Genomic DNA, 20,718 nt, shown 5'->3' on the forward strand with positions numbered 1-20,718 from the left:
GAAAATCTATTTGGTAGGAAAAAAAAATAAGTCAAAGTAATGATACTAAATGTTGTCCCAGCCTCTTAGGACTCTCTTAGGACCTCTTAAGACTAAGTAGAGTTCTCAAATTAATAGTAAGTGAGTCTGAGTGGTACATTAAAAAAAAGCTGAAAAACGATACATGTATATGTATAACTGAATCACTATGCTTAGTTTCTGTACACCAGGAACTAAGACAACATTGTAAATCAATCAATCAATCAGATTTTAAAAAGCAGATGGAAGGAGTTGCATTTTAGGATTAACTCACAGCCACTAGAGATCTCACTGTGAGAACCACTTACTATTTTTTTTTCCCTGAAAGCAGTTGTTTTTTTTTTTAATTGAGGTATAATTGACATATAACATTACATCAGTTTCAGGTGCACAACAGAATGATTCAATATTTATATACACTGCAAAAAGATCGAGTTATTTGTGTGTTTGTGTTTGAGATGAAGACTTTTAGGATCTACTCTCCTGGCAACATGAACCACTTCTTTGAAAGCAAAGTCAGACTATGTTGGATTTCTCCAAATTCCCAGTAGAATTCCTACTTTGGGAAGATGCAGGCGCTTTCGTTGCCAGCTCCATCCCTGAGCAATCCCCCACTCTTTCTAGATGTGGACAGTTCTCTGAACTGCATCCACAGGGGAGTCGCTTATCTAGGACCACAAACTGCAGGCGCAAGTTCAAAATGACAGCAGTTCCTCATGTATTGAGAAGGAGAGCGTCTGGATATAGAGCTGCAAAGGGCTATGAGCACCAGCATCACATTATCCTAGAAGGGACGATAAAAGCAGTTGTGCCAGAAATATGATAAGCTAGAAGGAGTGGAGACAAATGACTTTACTGAAGTTCTAGGAGGAAAAAAAATGGATTCCACGTGGCCTAAATCCAGATATTATTCTCAAAAGACCATGTTTAATAGCTGAATGAAGCAAAGAACATAATAATGCCCTTCGGGGAGAAATGGAGAAGCTGGAACCAATCACTGCCTGCTTTGCATTCATGACTCTTCCCGATCGAGCAGCCATTGGCTCAGGCTTAATTAAGACGTTTGCTACCACGGTTGCTTTATACCTGGCCTCCTGATGGCCACCTAAGCTAATTTCTTCAGTTCAGTATCTGTTCTCCAGGCAATCCTTTCATGAAAAAGACAGGAAAATGATGAACTTTTTGCGTTAGCCTCCTGGGCAAAGATGTGACAATTTCATTTGCTTTTTGGAAAGGGGACCCTCCTCTGCCTTTGCTGCAGTCCCCACGGTGGCCAGGAGGACAGCCCGCAGCCTCTGGGTTTGGTGATACAGACATTCTGAAACAGCAGATCAGTTCCTGGGACCTCTTCCACTTGAGCGGAGGGCCCCGGATTTCCCTCTCAGCCGTGAATGGCCCCTTTTCTGGTTCTGTTTGCTGCTGCTGCCTCTCCTCTGGTTGCATTGTCCAACTAGGCTGTGTCCCAGGTGTGTTCCCAACAATCCCTCAAAACTTGAAGGCACCTGGCCCTTGGCTCTTTTGGTCCCGGGTGGGCTGTGAATCAAGCTTGTGGAAGCCGCTTCCCTGGAGACTGTTAACATGGTCTCAGCCTCAGGCGAAGCTCTGCGCCTTGGCTGTCCTCACCTGTAGGAAAGCAAACTGAAGTTCCAGGTCAGCTTCGACAGAAGGGCCTGGAATTGGTTCCCAGCAATGCATGCGGACATCTGGCATTGCTACTAGCCCGAAGACATGCGAAAATACTTCCCCTTGTCCCTTGCCCCTTCCCCTGAACCCCTGACTCATCAAAGTTCAAAAATAAGTCAAATAGGATTCACGCCGATTAATGTGGGCAACTAGCAGTTTTACTATTTTGGCTAAAGAGATCTCCTTATAAATAGTGAGCGGGCCAAGTAAGGAAATAACCCACCTGGCCAAGTTCACTCACCGTAACTGTGCTGGCACGCCTTACCTGATGTGGAACAACAGAATTCAACCCCGGAAGAGATTTGAAAAGTCACATAATCCAGCCATCCAGTGATGTTCCAACACGCTCAGTGCCCCAGTGGCCCCAATACCTGGACGCACATCACAGTTACCGACAGCCCTGGTTCAAAATGACCATCACTTGGCCTCACCCCTGTGAGACTCTGATTCTGTAGGCCTGGGGTGGACTTGTTTATTTTAATAACACCCAGGAGATTGGGCACCCAGGACCCCAACACGGTGCTGCGGTGTTTGGGGACTTGGCCAAGTGTCAAAAGCCTTCCTTGGTTTCCTCCAGCACCTGCCCCTCAGTGCCTCCCAAGTGGCTGAATCATGGCAGCTCTGACTGTTGAAAATTCTTCCTCAATCTCAGGGGAAACATTTCATCTTCCGGCTCCTTCCTGCTGACTCTACCGCCACCCTGTGATGCTACATAAGCCCCATCTGACCTCTGGCAGTTTGAAGGTGGCGCTCGTGGTCTGTCCTGGGGTCTTGTCTCCAAACTCCTGTCCCAGCTCCTGTGTGGCTTGGGTCTGACCTTCTCCCCAGTGGGTCTCCCCTCCTGAGGGTGGACCTACCTCCGGGCTTTCGGATTCAGTAACCCTAAATCCTAACACAGTGCTTTCCCTCCCCTCTGCTGGTTGGGGCCAGGCATTTAGCCTTTGTGAGCCTCCATTTAGTCTTCTGTGGAGTGGACACGAGACAGCCGGTGGCACAGCTGGGTTTGGGGACCAGCGCAGAGCTGGGCACAAAGCGGATCTCCACGGAAACCTCCTTCCACCTCCAGGTTTGTGCATCTTTCTCTTGGAAGGTAGTGTTTTAAGCAGCACCATTAAACAGAAATGGATCACCTCACACCGGTCAGAATGACCACCATGCAAAAGCTCGCAAACGACAAATGCTGGGGAGGCTGTGGAGAAAAGGGAGCCCTCCTGCACTGCTGGTGGGAGTGCAGTTTGGTGCAGCCACTGTGGAAGACAGCATGGAGATTCCTCAAAAGACTAAAAATAGACTTACCATATGATCCAGCAATCCCACTCCTCGGCATATATCCAGAGGGAACTCTAATTCAAAAAGATATGCCCAGTGTTCACAGCAGCACTATTTATAGTAGTGAAGACATGGAAACCACCTAAATGTCCACTGACAGATGACTGGATAAAGAAGATGTGGTAGATAGATAGATAGATAGAAAGATATACACACACAATAGACTGTTATTACTCAGCCATAAGAAAGAATGAAATAATGCCCTTTGCAGCAACATGGATGGACCTAGAGATGATCATACTAAGTGAAGTAAGCCGGACAAAGACAAACATCATATGATATCACTTACATGTGGAATCTAAAAAAATGAGACAAATGAACTAGTAGGTACAAAACAAAAAGAGGTTCACAGACATAGAAAAAAAACTTATGCTTACCAGAGGGGAAAGTGGAGGGATAAACTGGGAGATTGGGATTTGCAGACACACTGTACTATATATAAAGTAGATAAACAACACATTCCTACTGTATAACACAGGGAACTGTATTCAATATCTTTAAAAGAATATGGAAAAGAATATACATCTATAACTGAATCACTTTGCTGTACGCCAGGAGCTAACATGTTGTAAATCAACTATACTTCAATTAAGAAAAAGAAATGTAACGTGAGCCATGTGTCATTTTTTGCACATGTAATTTTAAACTTTTTAAATCCCATTTAAAGAGTAAACAGAAACAATGGCATTCATTTTAATAATACATCCTATTTAACCCAATTTGTTTCACATCTCATTTCAACATGCCACCAATAATGAAATATTTTACATTCTTTTTTTTTACTCTCCAGCTTCAAAATCTGGGGTGTGCTCTACTCTTCCTGCCAATCTCAGCTCGGACTAGTCTCACTTCAAGTGCGCAAGGGTGACGTGTGTTGGAGACGCAGGTTTAAAGACATACCTGCCCCTAAACTCTGCATGGAGCCCTTTTACTCTCAGGAGCCCCCCTCTTTCTGTCCTTGCCCTTGGAAAGGTTTTCTGTCTCTGAAGAGTCATCTCAGGTCAAAAGCCCAGTTCCCGTCACACGTGGGCGTTTTTAAATCCTGAGACAGCAACTCATTGTGCAGAAGTCACCCTTTGAACAATAACGAAGCCCAGAACTGGGGGACACTGGCTTCTGCCTTCAGGGAGTCTGGCTCTGGGCAGGGTATATAGCATCAAGGCAGTCTCACTATGTACGTGGAAACATGCATCTATTGAGGACACACTTCATTGTCTAACCGCTGACAATAGAATTCCTCTTGGAGTCGGTTGCACGGCTACTGTGTAAACCCCTCCCCGACTCCCCTCACACTCACAGGTGTCAGATACAAACCTCTCTTCTCCTTTGGGTACGTGGGGGTTGGGGGTGTTCAAAAAGTGGCTGGGCTGATGCAAGGCCCACTGAGCCACTGTGTGCTTCGAAGGAGGAGCCTGGGGAAGGGGTGATGGTGAGACAGCGCCCACATCCCATATCCCCACACCTGCCCAAGACAGGTGCAGAGCAAACATCTCACAGGCAGCTGGAGAATTTCTGGCGGGACAGGACAAGGATTGAACAGGTCACATGTAGGCCAGTGGTCCTCAAACTTTGCTGTACATTAGAGCCACTTGGAACGTTGTTCGAATTCCCAAATGCATTAACTCAGACGCTCTAGAGGTGGGATCCAGGCTTCAGGGTGTTTTAAATCTCCCTGAGGGATTCCGATGCAGCGAAAGTTGAGGACTGGTGATCTTATGAAGTACTTCTCAAAATTTAACACTTGTGCGAAGAATCCGGGAATCTTGTTAAAATGCAGGTCTTGATTCTGCTCATCTGGGGTGGGGCTCTGCATTTCTATGTGATGTCTAGTCTGCTGGTCTAGAAAGTCGCAAGCTTGAGATTTCAAGAGGCCGGGAGACCCTGCTTAGCGTGGGGTTATGTGATGTTCTCTGAGGCTTCAGAGGCTGGGGAGGACAGGTCTCAGGCAGAGGAAACAGTAAAGCTGGAACATTAGGACAGGTGGGATTTCAAAGGATGAGAAGGACAGGTGTGCATTTCAACAGGAAAACAACCATGTCTTGGTCCTACAGAGAGTTCCCCCAACCCCATTGCTTAAAATGGGCATGTGTTTGGGGAAAGCAGTTCCCTGTGAAGGGTAGAAGCTGGAAAGGGACCCAGAAGCAGGTTATGAGCTACGAATAAGAGTGGAATTCAGGCTTACACTGATCTGGAAAACCCGAGGTTTTGACGTGAAGAGCAGCTTCCTGGAAACATCCCATGACTTACCTGTGCAACTGAATAGCTAAAGATAGAAATATACCAGGCGGTCAGGCACTGAGGGCTTTGCAAACAAGGGATGTTTGGACATGAAAATAGACTGAATAAGTAAGAGACAGATGGGTTTTGAAAAATACTGAAGTTCTGACTTCAGCTGAGGCTCCTGGGGTGGGGCCAGGGAGAAACTGACAAACCCAAAGTAGCAAAAATACTCAACACTTCCTTTTTTTGGAAAGAAACGCTTAAGTTCCCCTCTCATCTCCCCTGTTACACACCACTATGCACCAGAGCCAAAATCCTTAGCTAATGTGTCCAAGCAATTTGGCAGAACCCCACATTAAAGCTAAATATCTCGTATTTTCTCTTATATTCCCCTGGATACCAGGGCCCCTGCCTTCAGGCCTTTGGGTGCTTTAGGATCAGAACGTGTCATCCTGTTCCTGATCCTGTCTGCCGCCAGCCCTACATGCCGGCTGCCCCCTCTCATTCAGGCAGATCCTGAACACACAAACCACATCCCACATCCCTCCTTCTGGCCCTCCTGATGCTATAAAGCAGGTGCTGACTTTCCAGAGAGCTGGGTGGGTAACCTAGACACACAGAATTTGCTTCCACCCTCTGCCCCACCATCATTTATGCTTGATTTACATACAACGTAATCTTCGACTTTGCAGTTGCTTTGGGGGGCAACCGCCTGAACTCCATTACTTAACTTGGGGGTAGTTCCCCCCGTATCTGTCCACGTTCCATCACAGCCACAGATGGGCAGATTCCAGCTGCCTTCCTGCCCAACCATGTGTTTGTTGACACGTCGCTCGGTTTGGCAAAGAGGGTGCTCCCAGCCAAGACTTTGAATCTGGAGATGCGAGACAGAGAAGTGGAGAGAGGGACTAGCCTTTCAAAAAGCTCCTTTTCTGCCTAAGTCAGTCAGAGCCCGAGCCCACTGTTGACAGGGTCAAGATGTTCAAGGTGGTATCGGAAAGCCAGGAAGGGACACAGCCCCAGAGTCTGTGCGGTTGGGAAGTCCACCCATCCTGCCACTTCCTCTGAGAGTCCACACCAGGGTCACCCACCGTCTGGGTTTTCCTGGGACTTAGGGGATTTCCTGGGATGTGGGACTTTCAGAGCTAAAATTGGGATGTGCTGGGCAAAGCTGGACGGTTGGTCAGCCTAGTGTGAGCCAGTGGACATAAAAGAGTTTTGGTGTCCACTTAGCTGCAAGTAACAGAGGGTTCATTCATAAGTCTTGGAGAAGGAACCCAAGAATGTCCTCCCCAGAGAGAGCCTGCTGAAATCAAAGGCTCTCGGGGGAAATTCTCAGTGATTTTATGAGTGATTCGTTCAAAGAATTTTTGTATGTGTGTGTGAGCAGAGATGGATTTACCAGTAACTGAGCTTCTGAAGAGACCTCATCTGCCCCAGAATGCCCTGGGAGGGGCACAGTGAATATTCACAGGATTTTTTTTTTTAATTCCACAAAAGTAAGTTTTTTGTTTTTGTTTTTGTTTTTTTACTGAAATCAGTTAAGATATCTGTCTCTTTCCTTCCTGACTTCCTCGCCTGTCAAGCAATGAGTGTTGGAGGTGTAACTGGGAAGAACAAATCTGACTCCATATTGGATCTGTTTCTTTTAATTTAAATTTGTATTCTATTGTTTTTGCTATAAGTTAAGAATGTGGCCTATAGCCTGAAATATATAGGGAGAGCCCATTCTCAAGGCTCTGACCGTTAATGGTATGACACTTTCCATTCATACAGAGATAAAAAGTTGCAGAATAGAGAATAACATTTGTCTTGTTAGAGGTTTATAGGAACATTGTGACCAGACCTACCTGGACAGACGGAAGAACAAAGAATTACAGCAGCAAGAAGTTTGCAACAACCGGCCACATCCCTTCCTTTTTTAGTATAAAAGAGGGCTGAATTCTGACTCGAAGAAGATGGTTCTTTGGGACACTAGTCCACCATCTTCCAGGTCTGCTGGCTGTCCGAATAAAGTCACTATTCCTTGCCACAACAACTCAATTTATTGGCCTATTGTGCAGTGAGCTACATAAGCTTGGACTTGGTAATGGAGAGTTCAAAGGCATTTTAGAAAATCCTGCTAAGGGGACATTAATTTTAGAATACAGTTATTTTGGATATAATGGGATGTATTTGAGTAATCACAGTCCCTTCCTTGTATAATTAACCTGTTGCTGGCTGAGCTGGTGTAGAAAATGCACTTACCCAGTCTTGAATGTTTTATCCAATGTCCACAAAATGTGCTTCTTCTACACACAGGGAAGAAGTGTTGAATTATCCATAATATCAAAGCCTGAGAGAGGTGTGGGGACAAGGGTAATGGAAAACTCTGAAAAGGATGGGAATGGCTTTGGGAAGACAAGTGTGGATGTTTTAAGAAAGAGAGAGCTGGAGCAATAAACCACTTCTCTCTACACAAAGAGGAGCTTTGGGGAGCAGACACACTCCTGTCTCGGATGCTTTGTTTTGGACACAACTTGGTCGAACTTGAAACTGTTGGGGGAGAGAGCAGGTTTAGGAGCTTGAGAATATAATAGAGGCTGTTTCAGTGTGAGACAGAAGTTTAAGGAGGAATGCACATCAAAAGATGCTCGATGATGAATTCAGAAATTGAATTAGGAGAGAGAGCAGGGAGCAGTGAAGTGAGATGCCTGGTCCGCCCTGGCCCTGCTGAGGAAAACAGCATTTAGCACATTTGGGGGTTTGCCCCTGGGAGCTCATCAAGGTCAAGGTCTTCCTGATGAGGCTTGTACCAGCAGCACCCAGCAGAGGGCCTGGACCCAAAGCAGGCTCTCCAAAATGTTTACTGAGTTTAATTAAAACATCATGCAGGACCTATGACCTCTACAACACCCAGTGTGCTGCCACTTACCAAAGGTCAATAACGGGAAAATGCTCTCGTAGGGAAAGGGGGCCCTGGGGCCACGGGTCCTTTCCCCTCCACTCCCAAAGCCGGGCTGACGTGGGGGCTCTGCTGCCCCAGGAGAGATGAAGGTGGCAAGAACTTCTGCTCCCCTATGTAGCAGTCAAAAGATGAGAAAAAAGTGGTTCGGGGAGTGGGGGGCAAGCAAAAGTGGGGAAGGAAAACAGTTGCACTGATTTGAATCCCTGTATGACGTCACATGTGTACGTAGGTAAAATTGTACAGAAAGAGGTAAACACAAATCAATTTCCAATGGGTGGGTGGCAACACCCTGGTACCAAGAACCCTGCCCGGGGGCACTGCCCAATTTTAATACATATATGAAAACAATCTGGGCTGCAGCTGCGGACAGAAGCTGTTCTGACAGCTCTCGTCCAGGTGGAACTCCGAGCAGTGGGGCTCAGAGGAGGAGGCTCTGAGCTGGGCATACCTGACATTGAGCAAAAGACACCGCAGAATGGAAACCTATCAAGGGGAAGGTATAGCTCAAGTGGTAGAGCCTGTGCTTAGCATGTATGAAGTTCTGGGTTCAGTCCCTAGTATTGACTCTAAACACAAGTAAATAAATACAACTAATCACCTCGCCCTGAAAAACTTTTCTAAAATAAGTAAAAAATTTTTTTAAATTCAAACCTGCAGACGCAGAATGGCGTTCGCCGGCACTGGGGGCACTTGGCCCGGTGAGTGTGTAACAAGGTAACAAGGTACCACAGGGGAGTGAGAAGCTCTGAAGGGCCCCCCTAGGGAAGCGGCGGGGCTGGGGGGTGGGGGCGTCCTGTGTGCAGTTAAACCCACTGACACGCACACGCCAGGAGGGGGCGCCACTGCCGCCGTTGAGGACCCCCCCCCCACTTCCTCATGTTTCCTAAAGTCATCTTCACAACCTCGGCTTCCCTGAATTTTTAAAAACTGTTTTCTTTATTCTTTTCCTTCTTTAAACTCTTACTTTTGAAAGAAGTCAAATTTACGGAAAATTTGCAAGCGTAGTACCCAGATTCACCACTTGTTAGCAGTTTGCCGCATTTGCGTTATCGTTCGTTACATGTATGTAACGTATTATTTTCTGAATTATTTGCGAATAAGTTGCAGACATGCCCCCTCTACCCCTAAATATTATCACACCTACGTCCTGAGAACAGGATGGTTTTTTGCCTAACTAGTTTCCAATGATCAAAGTCTAATGTACACTTTGCACTCAAATTTTGCCAGCGGTCCCAGTATATCCTTTCTACTTAGCAGCGCAGTCCCATGGAACTTTCCGCAATGATGGAAAAGGCTGATGAGCACTTAAAACTTGCCTAGTGTAACTGCCAGAGTCTAATTTTCATTTAATTTAATTTTCATTGAAATAGCCGCCTGTCCCAGTGGCGAGGGGTCAGCAGAGTGGACGGCTCGGCTTTACATCAATCCCCACTCCACCCTCATTCCACCTTCCCAGGCTTTAAACAAACCGTTGTAAACTCCGAGCGCTCTCAGGAGAGTTCCTCTTTCTCAGAGGTCATGGCCTGGGGCTTCCAGGCTGAGAGGACCATCAGGCTTGCTTTGTTTAGCCAGCCTGAGGCTTTACAAAGAGGTTGACTGCGTGGCCTACATTTCAAAGCCGGGCAGTTGCACGTGACATTTGGAATGTCTGGCTTTTCATAAGAAATCAAAGGCCTGACCACACGGCTGCTTCCTCCACAGGGGCCCCCCTCCCAGATGGGCCCCACCCTGGCCAGGCATTTGAGGGCTGCTCCACTGCGCCTTCCTGGGGCCTCCTGACCCTCTGCAGAGTCTCACCTCGGGAAGAAAGGCCGAGGAAGGCTGTTTCCTCTAGGAACTGAGATAGCAGAGCTGCCTGGTGGGGATGAACCTAATTCATTGGAATTAACCCCTGCTCTTTTCTCCAAGGGGTTTCCTCCACTCAGGCTCAATTCCAAGAATTGCCAGCTGAGTGGCCTACCTGCCCTGAAGGTGGCTGAGAAGTCCTGGTTTAAAAAAAAAAAAAAAAAGACAAAACTTATTTACAGAACAGGAACAGACTCACAGACAGACTCATGGGTATTTATTTCCCAGCTTGAGGTATAATCCAATACTAGTTTATTTTGTTGCTGAAATTGTTCCAGATTTGGCTCCTGGGAGCTCCTCCAGTTGTCTCCTGTGTCTCTTTGACATACCTCTATTATTGTGGGGTTGTTCTTTTGTTTTGACGCTTCCTTACTTTCTGGCATTCAAGCTGCTCCAAGCTCATCCTGTATATTTCCTGCCCTAGTCCTAGAATCAGCCATTTCGCCAGGGGTCTCTGGTTCCTTTTAGAATGGTATTAGAAGCCAAGATTTGGGCAGTAGGTGTGCTTGTTACAATTGGGGTGTCTTTGCTTCTAGACCTCCCAGCTGACAGAGCAAGGTAATGTATGTATATTAACCTGTGTATATATTCATACTTATAAATAATTCCATATGTCACTATCTGTGTCTATACTAAGCTAAACATGAGTCCACACTGATGTTTCCAAGTCTAACCCATTACCACATGAGTTATCTTGAATTCCTAGTCTCATGTTGGCCCCCTCCATCCACCATCCACTTATTTAATTGTTCAATTCCAGCGCACGTGTGCAGCAATGTCAGAATGGTAACCCACACCCCCACAGAAAAATTGTATTACCTCCAGGACTGCTTATATGCAGTTTCTTTGCTTTCAGGTTTACAGATTTCATTCATTTCCACTTTTACTTATGTCAGCACTTCCCCCACCCACTTCAGTGAAGCTTTTCAGATATTTGTAATAGAGTTTGTTTGTCACATGCTGAATTCCATTCTGGGATTTTTTCCTAACCTCCTAAATGATTTTTTTTTTTTTTTGAGTTTTCAGCACGCATTAAGGTTCACTATTTGCGCTGTAAAGTTCTGTGGGTCATGACAAATGCATAGTGTCATGTATTCACCACTACAATATTATACAGCATGGTTTCACTTCCCTAAAAATCCCCTGTGCTCTGCCCACTTAACCCTCCTCCCCTCCCCTGACCCCTGGCAACCACTGGTCTTTTTACCGTCTCTATTTTTGCCTTTTCTAGAATTTCGTATAATTGGAGCCATTATGTATCCTTTTTAGACTGGCTTTTCCCACTTAGCAATATGTATTTAAGATTCACTCATGCTCTTTTGTGACTTGATAGCTCATTTATTTTTATCACTGTATTATATTCCATTGCATGGATGTACCAAGGTTTATGGATCCATTCGCCTCTTGAAAGACATCTTGGTTGTTTCCACTTCTTGGAAATTATGAATCAAATGTCTATAAACATTCACACATAAGTTGTTCTGTGGACAAAAGTTTTTAAATCAGCTGGATAAATACCTAGAAGCATGATTGCTGATCATATGGTCAGCCTGTGTCTGGCTTCATAAATTTCTTCCAAAGTGACTGGACCATTTTGCATTCCCACAAGAAATGAATGAGTCTTCCTGTTTTTCCACATCTTTCCCAGCAATTGATACTGTCAGCTTTTTTGGATCTTAGTCATTCTTGTAGGTGTGTAGTGGTAATTCATTGTTTTAATTGGAGTACTTTTTTTTAATATGGCCCTCTGTGCTTCCAAAATGAGATGGCTTGTGATATTAAACTACATGGAAATAGGATTTTAAAAGAATCAGAAAACAAATTGAGTGAAATGAACAGAAAATGAGTATGACCAGATAACTGGACTGGTTTATGACTGTATTTTACTAAATTCAGCTTTACATTGCAAACAGATTCTTTTATACCTGAAATGAATGCACACAAGATTACTTGGAGGGACGAAGTTTTTTCTGGCTCCAAATTTGAGTAGAAATGTATCTTGTGAACTTTGAACTAATAGGCATTGGATGTCATAAAAGACGGTGTCATCAACCAGTTTTACAACCATAGCAGTATGTTTCCAGCAGAAGTTCCTTTTATCTGCCGTCCGTGGAAGCTGCCTCCTGCAGCCGCCTCTTCTTCCTAAAAGTCAGGATTTGCTGCAACGTGTGATTGAAAGCATCAATATGTCTTTCTCTAAAGAATTTTAGAACAACAAGCATGATGACCTGGATGTTTTAAACCATGATAAGTACTTGTGAGTTGAATGAAGATGGTGTAGACACCATTCTACTCGGCGATGTGGGATGGTTGACCTGTCAGGTGTCTGCCAGTGGTCCCCACATCTGCGACGATTCTCTCTGGAGACCAGGTTGAGAATGAAAGCCGCGTCTACTGCAACCACAGCAGGCTTTCACTCATTTAATTCTGGCTTTTCAGCACTAACTTGGGATTTAATTCCCATTTTGCTATCCTCTGGAGAAGAGTCTGACTTTTCTTGCATTCTCTTATAGTGCAGTGGTGTGCCTCCACTGGCAGAGATGCCTAGGTTTGAAGGGAGCTCTGCAGTTGAGATCTCCGCACCCTAGTTATACTTTGGGATGGCTTTGTGTGCAAGAAAGAGCGTTTACTGAGTGATTAGTATTCACCTGACATTTGTGGACGCTGAAGACAGAGCAGTGGGAGGAAACGCAGCCATGTGACAGCCTGTTTGTGTATCTCAGCCACGAGATGGAGAGAAACAGGTGAACTAATAAAGCTACGTGCCCTGTTTTTATAAATCCACTACGCGGAGTGCACTGTCCAAAAGGGAAAAAAGCACCAAGGCTGCCAGAAGCTGGTTAGACAGAAAGACAATAATGCTCTTTCTAGAGTGGCCATTTATGCCAACTTGCTGTGAAACTTTCCAAAGCTAATGAGATATTAAATGCATTTTGTTGAGGGGAGAAGCTGATTAGTCTTTGGGTTTTGTTTTTTTTTTTTTTTTAATATAATTGGCAAGGAAAAGTACACAGCTGAAATTTTGGAAGCAACTTGTATTCAGAGCCCTGAGGAACACGTGATTGGCTTTGTGAAAGACGTGGAGACCTCACTTACTTGGCTGGGAACTTCACAGCAGTTGTGACGTGTAACTAACTTCTCTGGATTGGGTTCATCCAGTGACCTTTGCTGGTGTTTGTAGGGCACCCTTCACCTCTGTTTAGATGTCTGAACATTTTGTTTTCCAATAGGACTGTCATGGCTTTCAAAGACAGTTCTCATTCTGGGAGGGGTTTTCAAACTTGAAGCTTTTCAGAAAACCCATTACGTACGATTTAAGCCAGTAATTGATCATTTAACCTATATCAAACCCATAGACAGCCAGTATGGAACTACATGTCACATAACACACAGCTCATCATCTGTCTTATGGAACCAGGGGATTCTTGAAATTGATATGATTGTTATTAAACAACATTAAACCAAAATTTTTTGTTCTCCTTTAAGATGGTTGGTGAAGGGGAGTTTGAAGAATCTAAGTTTAATTCAGCCTAGGTGGGCTTGAAAAGATAATTTTATGTGCTTAAAGGGTCGTTTCACACCAGTTTCTTAATATCAAGCCATCTATGGAAGATTCTTGTCCAAGCTTATATATTTTTGTGTGCGAAATCTCCACTTGTGTGGGATACTAGTTACCTAGTCCAAATACTGGGAGGCTAAATAGTCCCTTCAAAATATCTACGAGATGTGTAGATTGTTGTATGACAGATTAACTAGGTAAAAATAAGAACAGGCAACACACCTGAAAACGCAGATGAAAATCCCTCCGAATTAGTGAACATGTCGGCACCTCAGAAGGCATGACTGTAACTACAGTCATGACTGTCATCACAAATGATAAAATTCAAGTGGAAGCATGGAGTGCTTGAAAGTCTTGAAAGACCTGAACAAACTTTAAAAAAAAAAAGTTTAAACTCTTGCATTACGTAGGAGTAGATGGAGGCAAAATCAAATGCACCTCCAGGCCAAGTACACATGTGCGAAGCAACACGGTCCAAGAAAGCAGGGATGAGAGTGAACCAGAAGGTGAGAGCCTGCTGGAAGTGACCAAAGGACAATTCTACCACCCAAGACTTCTTTGCTGGGTGGGTCTGACTCACCAGCCACCAGGTGAGACCTTGGGGGTAGAGGAGCAGGTGGTAAGTCAAATGTGAAGCCCTGTGTTCGAGCCCTGGTCCCACACTCCCTGGCTGCAGGTCCCGCCTCAATTTACTTCTCTGAGTCCCAGTTTCCTAGCTGTAAACCAGATAGTCCTGACACCTGAACCAAAGAGTTGTCTGAGGATTAAATGAGATAACATACGGAAAGTACTTAGTCTCACAGCCAGATGCTGGCAGGTCTAGGATCTCAGTCTGAACAGGGTCCAGAGCCAGGTTCCTGATCGCTCTGCCCTAGAAGAGATGAGACTTGAATGAATGTAAAGCATTGCTGTCCAATGAAACAAAACATGAGCTGCAAAAATGAGACTGGCATGTGTAATTTTAACTTTTCTAGTAGTAACATTTTAAAAAGGGAAGAACAAGTATATTGGGAAAACTGGACAGTCACATATAAATCAATGAAGTTAGAACACTCCTTCACACCATACAAAAAAATAAACTCAAAATGGCTTAAAGACTTAAACGTAAGACAAAACACTATAAACCTCCTAGAAGAAAATGTAGGCAAAACACTTTCTGACATAAATCTTAGCAATGTTCTCCTAGGGCAGTCTACCAGGCAATAGAAATGAAAGCAAAAATAATCAAATGGGACCTAATTAAGCTTATAAGCTTTTGCACAGCAAAGGAAACTATAAAAAGACAACCTATGGAATGGGAAAAAATATTTGCAAATGATGCAGCTGACAAGGGTTTAATTTCTAGAATATATAAACAGCTCATACAACTTAATAACAAAAAAAACAAACAACCCAATCCAAAAATGGGCAGATCTAAACAAACAGTTCAACAGTGAAGACATTCAAATGGCCAATAGGCACATGAAAAAAATGCTCAATATTGCCAATTATCATAGAAATGCAAATCAAAACTCCAATGAGAAATCACCTCACATGGTTAGAAGGGCCATCATGAAAAAGCCTAATGCATGACTGGGACATTGTGCTATACACCAGAAATTGACACAACATTGTAAACTGACTGTATTTCAATTGTAAAAAAAAAGATGGGGTTGATTAGATTTATTTTGACCAGTATCCAAGGTATTCAGGTGGGTCCTCTGGATTACATGGTTGATGAGAGTCTGTGGTCAAAGAAGTTCTTTATCTGATGAGGTTATATTGATGACGGGTTTATCCACTATATATAATGAGAGCTCACCGTCCAGATGGGACTTAGCTCGCAGAGAGTTTGCAGAGCGGAGAGGCTCCGAGCTCCGAAGTGTGCTGACCGGGACCTCACTAGAGAATTGGCTTCACTGGCTTCTCCATCGATTTGCATTCTGACCCGAGGAACCAGGAGGTGTGTGAAAACCTCCCGTTGAGAAGACAGAGCGCGCGGGTCACAGTCTCCGGGCCTGAGAGATGGGGAACTGCCTGAATCCCCGCACCGCCGACGATATCTTCGTTCCCGAGTCCCCCGTGCGCTTCGGCGGGAGGAGACGCTGGGCTCGCTCCCGGGAGAGGAGACCGCGCCGCCGCGGGTCCCAGCAGGCGCGAGCGGCGCCGCTGACCCGGGAGGAGCAGGTGAGGGTCGCTCGAAGGCTCAGCCAAGTACAGCGTCTGCCTGCAGGGGTGTACGGATCGGACGGGTTAGGAGAAGACACGCAGCAGGAGTGTGCGATCTGTTCCATGGACTTTGTTTGCGGGGACCCCACTCGATCTCTGCCCTGCAAGCACGTCTATCATCTGGACTGTATAGACGAGTGGTTGATGCAGTCCTGCACCTGCCCCTACTGCCGCAGGCCCCCGGAGGTGCCGCCGCCTCCACCCCAGGGGAAGAATTGAGTCAGGAATCCTTGTTTGATTTCAAGGGACTCACCGTATTTATGACTGATACTTTGTCACCAAGCCCAAATAAGCCAAGAATTAGGAATTAAAAACATGCACATTTTTTTTTTTACGTTCCAGAATGGTTGCAGATACTGGGGAATAATTTCCCATAATGTAGAATCTTGGGCAGGAAATAGCCAATAAAGCCTGACTGAGCGTACAAAAATATAATTGTATGTTATTACTTATTGTTCCAGCACAGAGGAATTGTGTAAAGTGTTATACTTCAATTAAAAGAAAAAAAAGTCCTGACTTCCTTCTCTTTACTCTATAAAGTAATATTTCTCCCCTTTGTGGGACTTCCCTTGGCTTTTGCTATAGCCTGCTTATCCCAAATTGTGATTCTTTGCTGTTCCTGAATTAACCCATTTTGCTTGTAAATGATAAATAAATAAAGGAATAAAGGAAAGAAAAATTAAATTTTTGTATTATTTTAAATTATTTCATAATTTAATTTTTAAATTATATAAATTAAATATGAAATATATAAACAACATATACATAATACATAAATTATATACATTTGTAATCTTGAAAAATTATTTTAAAATCATTTTGTAAAATAATTTAACCCAGGATAGCCCCCCAAATTATCATTTCAACATGTATCAGTGTAAATAATTATGAGATCGCTTCCATGTCTTTTCACACCAAGCATCTGAATCTGGCGAGTTATTTTGCACATTTCAATTTAGATTGTCCATATCTAAAGTGTTTAACAGTACTTGTGTGTGGTGGCTGCCATATTGGATAGCACATGTTTAAAGATTCTCACTGTCTCCCTTAGTCACCCAAAGAGCCAGGCTGCTCTTATTTTCCACAGTCAACTCCCACTGTCCAATCCGGAGCCTCCTTTAGGATGCCAGCCACTTATCAGAAAGCCTGAGCCTCCCCCTCCACTCAGCCTTGGGGGCAGGGGGACACCAGCCCCATGGACAAAAACCCAGATTCCGCTGTCCTGTTGTCTAGATTGGGATCTCAGTTTGCCCACGGCTGGGCAGCCAGTTCCGTGGGTCCACCCTGAGCCTCCCACTCCCTTTCTGCCTGGAGTGAGTCCAGCTTGGTGAGTCAGGGCACGAGTTATGAGTAATCCAGAAGGCTCTGGAACAATTGTCTTCCTGACTAGCTTTTGAATCACCCAAGATCGCTCTCCGGGATCAGATCAAGTTGGGGAAATTGGTTCTGCCCAACCAACCCAGGCTTTCAGCCAGGATTTCTCATCTGGTCCCTCCTTTCCTTCTTGGCTCCCAGACAGCCAGGCACTTGGCAGAGGAGCTTGAATTTTCTGGAACTGCTTTTGCAGGGAATTTGGCATCAGCTAATCAGCCTCTTCATATGGCTACCATTCTCTCAAGGTTGAGTTCGTCAGGTTGTCGTGTTTTTCCCTCCCTCTCTCTTTCATTTAAAAAAGCCCTAACCATTAAAATGTAAGATAACTCAGGAAGCTGGAGAGTGGCTTGAATATAATGAAAAATCAAAAGATTCTGATTACGGTGTGCTGTCAACTTCTCACTTGACTGAAACCAGTCTCTCCGTCTGAGTCCTCGCCCAGAAACTTCTGCAGGTTCTGCTCGGGGCCCCACTGCCCCGGGTATTGATTTAAATACACTGGGGCAAGATTTAAAAATTCTTGCAAGGGAAAGTGCTCCAATACTGGAGGGAGCTGATGTTGAAAACAAAATATAACAATGGAGTTAATTAGCATCGCTTGGCTCACAAAGCCCTCTCCAGGGGATCCTCGATTTAAATCAGGGCTGTGTGCAAGAGGGAACAGCCCCCACAGAGAGACGCCTTCCATCCGCAGCCTGGACCTCCGTCTCCCTGCCTCTCCCTTGGCTCTAGGAGGAGTAACATCTGAGCCTGGAGCGGTGGGCAGCCTTTACCAGCTGCATGCTAATAGGGCCCAGCCTGGCCCACCTCCTCGCCTGCCTTTCCTGGGCCCTTTGCTGCTGTCCAGACTTCTTAACCCTTTAGGCTCACATGTGGCCAGGCCAGAGGGGCATCAGTCATTTTCCTAGCAGCCTTTGGGTGAGCCTGGACTTTTAGACCTGAGCTCTCCTCCCAGCCTGGCCCAAGGAAGGGCTTCACTACACGACCCTGCCATGATTTCCCTCCAGCTGTGAGCTGGCTGTTTCACAGATTCCCTGGATGCTCATGACCACCTCGCCAGACAGGCATTATAATCCCCATTTTACAAAAGAAGAACTGCGACTCCGAGAGGTTAAAGTGATATTTCTAAGGCTAAACTAGTGTAAGAGGCAGTCCTGAAACTCCAACCCAGATCTCTCTTGCTCCAGAACCCCGTGCCAGGCATCCCGTTCCTCACCCCTCTCTGGTGCCAGCTGGTCGAGATTCGGGGACGGGCAGCTAATACTTTGTGGCTGGTTGCATTTTGCAAAGATGGATAACTATATAAATATAACACAGAGGTTAAACATTGGCTGAAGGGGTCTTCTCTGTGGGAGCTCTTCTATCCCGCACCAAACTCCGATTTAATCTGAAGAACCCCTCGAGGGGGTTTTATGAGCTGCACAATGATCTCTATATCTGATAATCTTCCAACCCAAACACTCTTATGGTGTGGCTGATGCCCTTTCACTGGGAGGTGGTCTGTTTCTCCTCTCTTGATCCTGGCTGGCCTATGACTGCCCCAGCAGAGAACCCTTCAGAAGCTCTGCTCTGTGGTTTGAGGTGAGGCCACAGAGGACTCAGGTTCTCTCTCTATGCTGCAGCATCTCACCACCTTACTGGGGGGATCCACATCCCAGCTCACTCACATGACTCAGGACCTTACTGTGGGCCTTGCCACAAGATGACTTCCAGAATGGAAGCTCACTTTTCTCACAAGGACTCCAAGAAACAGAGGAGCGGGTAGGGAGAGAGATGGAAGTCCTAGTCTTCTTGTAACCTAATCTCAGAAGTGACGTTCCTATATCCAAAGGAAACTGTAATTCTAAAAGGTACATGCACCTCCAATGTGCATAGCAGCACTATTTACAATAGCCAAGACATGGAAGCAATCTTAAATGACCATCGACAGATGAACGGACAAAGATTTTATATACACACACACACACACACACACACACACAGAAATATTATTCAGCCATAAAAAAGAATGAAATAATGCCATTTGCTGCAACATGGATGGACCTGGAGATTGTCGTTCTAAATGAAGTAAGCCAGAAAGAGAAAGAAAAATATCATATGATATCAGTTATTTGTGGAATCTAAAAAAAAATGACACAAATGAATTTATTTATAAGACAGAACAGACTCACAGACATAGAAAGCAAACTTATGGTTGCCAAAGGGGAAAGAGGGGGAGGGACAAATTAAAAGTTCAGGATTAGCAGATACACGCTACTATATATAAAATAGATAAACAACAAGGCCCTACTGTATAGCACAGGGAACTATATTCAATATCTGGTAATAACTGATAATAATAAAGAAGATGAAAAGGAATATATATATGTACAACTGAATCACTATGCTATACACCAGAAATTAACACAACATTGTAAATCGACCCTACTTCAATTTAAGAAAAGTGATGTCCCGTCATTTTGCCATGTTCTGTTTGTTAGAAGCCAGGTCCATTCAACACACGAGAGAAGGAAACGACACAAGGGAGATCCCTGGGTCTCCACCTCAGAGGCCTCTGCTGATGCTCTGGACCCAGCTGTGCTGTGCTGGTTGACCAGATGCACATACTCAGGCACAGGGGACTGGACCCATCCCAGGGTGAGCAGCTAGTGGAACATGTTTCAGTGTGGACCTTCTGGCTGCTTTGCCTCTTTTTGGAGTTTCAATTCCAGGAATGATTTGCTGCAGAGGACACAGATTCCATTCAAGCACTGTACAGTCTATTAATAACTTTTCCAAACTAACTCTGCATTTAGTTATTTTAGATTTGTCCGGTCCTAGGCCTCACCCTCCTCTCTTCATTTGAGGCTGCGGGGCCGTGAAGAACACTAATGGAATTTCTGGGCTTCATACCCCTTCTCCACCCTGGCCACACTTGAGAATCACCTGGGGAGGTTTAAAAGTCTGGTCACGAAGGCCACATCCCAAACTCATCATGTCAGAATTTATGGAGGGGGTACCCAGGTGCTGAGATTTTTTTTTGGAAAGCTGCCCAGGTGATTCCAAGGTGCAGTCAGTCTGATGGCGATCCCCAGGGGAGTCTGACTCAGCAGGTGGAGGGTGGGGCCTGAGACTCAGTTTCCCACCAGCTCCCAGGAGGTGCTGATGCCGCAGGTTCACCGCCTACACTTCGGGAGGATCGCTGTTTCAGGGCAGTGGTTCTCAGTCTTGGCTGCCCAGTGAATCTTTGTGGAAGCTTGAAAAATGCTGCTGCCTGGGTCCCTGAGGAAGGCGGCTGTCGTCAGTGTGCTTTGACGGCAACAGGGCAGGCGCCCAGGCTTGCAAACCTCTTTCTGCAGGTCCAGAAGCTTCCACCCTTAGCAATTCTTCTCTGTGTGCTGAGCATCACTCTCTCCTTGGAGACTTTTTATAAACAGAGGCTTCCTGAGATTAGTAGCAGATTAAATCTCCAACAAATCTCTAAAAAACCCTCCTGGCCTCCCTCCTTCCAAATGGCTTCTAACCAACATCCAAAAATGCAACCAGAAGGCTCTTC

The sequence above is a fragment of the Vicugna pacos genome, chromosome 1 (genome assembly GCF_048564905.1).
Source record: "Vicugna pacos chromosome 1, VicPac4, whole genome shotgun sequence".
NCBI lineage: Eukaryota > Metazoa > Chordata > Mammalia > Artiodactyla > Camelidae > Vicugna > Vicugna pacos.